The sequence below is a fragment of the Carcharodon carcharias genome, chromosome 20 (genome assembly GCF_017639515.1).
Source record: "Carcharodon carcharias isolate sCarCar2 chromosome 20, sCarCar2.pri, whole genome shotgun sequence".
NCBI lineage: Eukaryota > Metazoa > Chordata > Chondrichthyes > Lamniformes > Lamnidae > Carcharodon > Carcharodon carcharias.
Window position 1 is genome coordinate 8,385,535 of NC_054486.1, and position 6,000 is coordinate 8,391,534.

Consider the following 6,000-nt stretch of genomic DNA (forward strand, 5'->3'; position numbering starts at 1 on the left):
TCCAGAAGCAAAACAAGAGAAATAAGATTAAAACCAAAGCATGCAAAGAAAAACAAAATTGGGCAAAGATTGTGGTATGAAATTGTTGAACTCAATATTAAGTCCAGAAGGCTATAAACTGCCCTATCGAAAGATCAGATGCTGTCCCTTGACCTTGCTTTGAGCTTTATTGGAACAGTGCAACAGGCTGAAGACAGGAATGACAGTGTGAGAGCAAAGCCAAGAACTATAATGGCAGAGCACCAAGAGTGATGCTTGTGGACTGAACAGAGGTGATTGGTCACCCAATCTGCATTTGGTTTCCCCAATGAGGAGACCATATTGTGAGCAGTGAATACAGTGGACTAACAGAAGAAAGAAGTGTATATAAATTGTTTCTTCACCTGGAAGGAGTGTTTGCGGCCTTGGATGGTGAGGAGAGAAGAGGCAAAAGGGTAGTCATTGCATCTCCTATGCTTGCATGGACAAGTGCTTTAGGAAGGAGAAGGGTTTTCGGGGTGAATGTGGAAGTGTCCCTTCAGAATGTTGAAAGAGGAGGGGAGGGGAAGATGTGCCATGATGCCACCATCAAATGGATGAACGTGAAGGCTGGTAGGGTGGAAGGTGAGGGCAAAGAGAATTCTGTCATGGTCCTGGGAGGGAGGGGTAGGGCTGAGAGCAGAAGTGGGAAAGGGTTTAGACATAGCTGAGAGCCCTGTCAAGCATGTTGACGGTGGAGGGGGAATCCTTGGTTGAGGAGGAAGGAAGACATTTCAGAAGGATCGGTGTGAAAGATTGCATCATTGAACAGATGAGACAGAGAAGAAGAAGAAAGTATGAGAAAGAAATGTAGTTACCATTGTTTTAGTTCGTGCACTAAATAATATTTCCTTTAACTCATCATTGGGCACCATCTGTTAACACACCATGTTGGTATGTAGAAAACAATGGTTTTATCATAGCTTGTGCATGTTTACTATAAAAAAAGGCCTTAATTCATTCATGCAGGACAATGCCCTCCCAGGCTCCACTTGGTGGTTTTTCGAGGGATGAGTGAATTTAACAACAATAAATGAAGAAATGATCTGAATTTTCTTTCCAGCATATTAGGTTTCTTCCATAACCTGTTATATTTAAAAATAGTAATTTTTAATACTCCAGTATAAAATATTTGCGTTCACATTGTGAATTGCCTGAAGAAACCAAAAATACTTATTTAAAAAAAAGATTACATTCAAGTTACTAAAACAACATTTCCATAATCTATGTTAACAAAATTATAGCATAGCACAAGAAACTATGTTCATAAGGCTTCTTGTTCTTATAGACTTATTTGGATACTTGCATTTCTTTTCCTTATGGTGTAATTAAGATTAATGAATAAATTCACTATGAATTGAAGACATTCAAGGCTAGAAATATTAACAGGTCATTATGTTCTCGTTCTTTGGTATGTGCTGCATGCATGGAGAAAGAAACAGAGTTTGTAAAAAAGGAACTAAAATGTTGGTGCCAGAGCTTTAGTACTAAAATATTGATTGGAGGGCATAAAGGTACTATATCGCTTCAGTATTTCATGTTTATGGGTGTCCAAAATCACAGTTTTGTTTTCAATTGTGGAATTGCAGGCAGCCGTGTAGTGCCATGGTTGCGAGAGATACTTTTGGGAATCAAGGCGCATAAATTCAGAGGTGGTAATATAGGCGAAATCACTCCATAGATCTTTAAAGAGCAGTTTCAGCCAACTTGAAGAGCTTGGGTGAGAACTACTATGCTACCAGGGATTTAAAAAAAGGCTGATCGATACAAGAGATGAAAGAAAAAATAAAAAGAGATAAAACAATTATACTTCTACATTTATCAGAACAGCATGTTGGGCAATGTAAAATTATGGCACAGGACCACCGATCTGTTGTTGAATTGATTTTGACTGATGAAAAGTGATGCAGTTTTGCATTAGCCAGTAACTCCAGCATCTAGACCAGCTGAAAGTTAAGTTTCCACTCATTGAGCTAGCCCTTATTCCTTCTATTATTTCATCTTCCCACCCTGAAACGTGAACAAGGTAACTTACGTAAGCTAGCAATTCTCAAGTGCAAATTCCAGAATTATTGAACTGAGGTGATTGAGAATTGTTTGTGCTTGGTTTAATCGGAGCTGACGTGTAACCTGACTCAATGTGCTGATCATTAACCGGCCTGCTTTGCTGTGAGTGACAGTATGACTAATGCACTAAATATATTGCAAATTTGTTGTTGGCAGGGTCAAAATATTTGCACCAACATTTCAAATCTGTAGTTTCTCAGTAGCAAGCGGACTTGAAAAAATGATCAGTTTTGTGTATTGGCCATTATAACTTCCAAGTGCCAGTCTTTTTGCCCATTAAAATGGAACCAGAAGTTGGATGCTTGTGAGCTGTAGTCAATGTGGATCTCAATCTTTGCCTTCCTCCACTTAATAGCAACGAGGCAGGCATCATATCAGTAGTTTTCTTTAACATATATTTATGTTCCAGTGGTGCAGCATCTGGTGCAATGTAACAGTGGCTTAAGATGTTTCAATTGATGTTCAGGAATAACAGAGGAAATAGGACGATTTAATTTCAACAGTCGGAGGCTGTTAATTGTTTTAAAGTAAATGATCAATCAAGCCTACCTGTGACTTGTCTCCATTCCTCTGCCCTGGTAGAAAAAGACCCGCATTGCTGTACATGTATAGTTTTGTTCTTTCGAAAGGGTTTAACCTTAATAAATGTCAATTTTAGTTAGGGCCGATGAAATTAGATAGGTGGGTAGCATGAAAAAAATAAGAGGAGTGAAAACATGGGACTATGTGCTCGTACTTAGATGGGGAATGAACAAGGTGATAAGGAGATAAGATATTGTAATTCAGCCGAGGATTATCTGATATGTTTCTTTTGCAATATTGCACAAAATCTAAGCTCCATTTCTCTGGTGCTTGGAGTTACAGAGGCTGCCAGGTTAAGCCGTATAAAATAATTTGGAAGAGTACACCTGGGACAGGTGCAAAAAAGCAATCACTTGATGCAATTAAATTCTATCTGCCAAAAATGTAACCAAAATGACTTCAGATACAAAGGCACATAGAATGCTTTCACAACAGACAAAATTTTTGCCTTCTCAAATCACAGTTGAGTCAAACTTTGTTACAGTAGTCTTTATCGCTTTCTTTGTCGTATGATCATAAATTGAATAATAAGGATCTGACATACGTGCCTGGGGGACAGGTAATAATAAATCTGTGTCTGCTGCAGCATATTTTTGCCTGTCCAGGACAAGTGAGTGGGTGTTTATTTCTCTCACTGATGGTGTTCACTGTACCTTTATTGTCAGGAGTCCATGACGGTGTCATAACATTAGATGGTGTCTTGTTTGACATGACAAAACATTAAGCTTTGGCTATGAGATTTAGTTGGAGTAGTTAATACTTGTGGAATTGCTGAATCATACTATATGGTATTAATGATTAATTTTCCAAGGAATATAAAAGGACTGCAACTATAGTAATAAAACCTGAAACACAGACAGTATGTTGGGAAGTGGGCATCATAGTTTTCATATCATTAACAATTTTTTAAAATGGCATGCCTCTTTTTTATCTGTTCCATTTGTATTTTTCTCCCCCTCTGTTGATGCTGCTTACCACTGTGTTTTTAAAAATGTAGACAAGACATAGCATAATCTGAATAGCCGGCATCATTCAATCGTTCCAAATCTTTCCTTCCCAAGGTAGAATCTATATGGAACATTGATCTAGAGAAAACCTGGTATAAGTACACCTGGGACTTACTGTAAAAGGTTGGAGCCATTGACCGGAATTTTCCAGCCCCTCACGCTGGTGGGATCTTCCAGTCCCACCGCTGTGAATGGAGATTTCAATGGCTCCCTGGCCTTGCTGTGGGGGAAACTGTCACAGGGTTGCTGTTTACATTGGAAAATACAAGTTTTAAGAATAAGTACTAGCAACATGGGAGGTCTTGTGGTGCAGTGGGTAGTGTCCCTGCCTCTGAGCTAGGAGCACTGGGTTCAAGCCCTGCTCCAGGACTCAATGGCCAAGGAAGGTGTGTTCATAATGCAGCCAAACAGGTTGAGTACAACCTGTAAATCCTTCCCATTCACCTGTATCAGAGTGGGAGGGTCTCCCAGGCAGCCTACTTGATTTGGAGTGGTGCCCTCAAGCTATAGCCTCTGGTGACAGGCTAGTGACCTGTTCCAGGAAAACGTAAGCTATAAAAATGAGGGAAGCATCTGCTTTGACTGCCATGGGAAGAGGAAAAAGAGACGACCAGTAACATAACGGACAGAATTGACGTGCAAGGAGGAATTAGCCATCCCTTGAAATGAGTGTGGGAAAGATGGTGTGGAGGAGGGGTAAGGGCTAGAGGGCCTAAAATTTCCAGAGTATCAAGATGAGCCTGACTCCACCCTGCATTCTTTCCCACATACAGCCCCTGCAACCCTCCCACCTCCCCTAATGGAGTGAAGGTCGTGACATTTTGGGGCCTTCTTTCCGAGCTGGGTCCAGCGTGTCGGGAAACTTCGCCACTTGAGACACGCGTCGCGCTAGTAAAAATCTGGCCCTTAGAGAAGGAAATCTACCATCCTTCCCCAGTCTGAGCTACTTGTGGCTCCAGACCTAAAGTAACCTGGCTGACTCTTAACTACTTATGCTCATAGAGAGCCTCAGTCCTTTATGCCAAAGTGTACCGCAAACTGAGATGTTGCTTATATCTTTGGCAACAGCCTGGAAGGAGCCAGGTGAATAAAAATTAAGCAGCATGGCAACCACAGGCAATGTGGTCCTCCCCTTGCTTTGAGATTATCATTGTGGCTGCAGCAGTCGGCAGATTTCAGTCACAGCCTTTTTATTGAAATAAAGGCATCTCGAGCATTGGTCCTCACTGAAGTTGGGTGAGGGAATTGCTCCCTCAGGACTTTCAGCAGATATGACCTGCTGCTGAGGGCACTTGCCCTGCCACCCCAGCCCAATAACAGCTTGTCCTGCTCCGCTCTACGTGCTGGTGGTCATTAAAAGCTCGTGCACAAACTCCTTTACCAAGGTGACATCCAATGCATTTCCTGTCAGCAGCAAGCGTGTGCTTCTCAGGCTCCATTTTTGAGTATTAGGCTGGGTAACGTTTAAGAAATTGGATACTACAGGGCCAAATTCTCCCCCACCACGTCTAGCAATACAAGACAGATTAATGAAAATGCACAGATGAACGTGGTTAATATCCATATTATTCCTGATTTTTTTTTTTTATTATGTGGCTCCCTCAGATCCTTGTAACTGTGAAAACGTTGTACCTGTGGTATGTCTGATATTGCCTGGAGAGTCAAAGCAGGATGTGCTTTGCTGCTTTTGAAGAGTGTCAAACCAATTGAAAGCACCCCAACCACCTCAAAAACACACAACACACCTCAATCTGTCTCAGAAACTCTTGCTCCCAAAATTAAAACCCATCTCATTCCCCCCAAATTTTAAAAAAATCTTTAAGCTTCATGAAAATTTTCATTTTGCCCACTTTTACTATTTTTAATTCCCTCGTTATTGCAATCTTTCAGGAACTTTGCCTTGCAACTGTTGATTACCTGACTTGCCAAGGTCCCTTCCCAAAAGTGACCATATATCCTCAAGAGCCATTGCTGGTCCTGATGTATCCCTCCCTCTCACCTGATACAAGTCTCCCTTTCTTACCAGCTTGCTTGCACATTTTGCTTCCTTTTCAGAGCTCACCTTGTTTATTTAGGTTTTATGTTGTACTTGGGCCATTGTTGGTGCATACTTGTGAGATTTTCCAGGGCCATAGTAAGCTATAGATAGCCCAGTGTTAGCTTTTGCTAACTATTGACCTGTTGTTGAGCTTGAGGATGCAGGAGATGAGAAGGTAATCAGATCTTGGTGAAAATAAACCATACAATTTACATGACCGAAGTGAATAAAGAATGACAAAAAGGTGCAGGGCAAAGCATTTAATGGATGTAAAACAGACAGAATTCA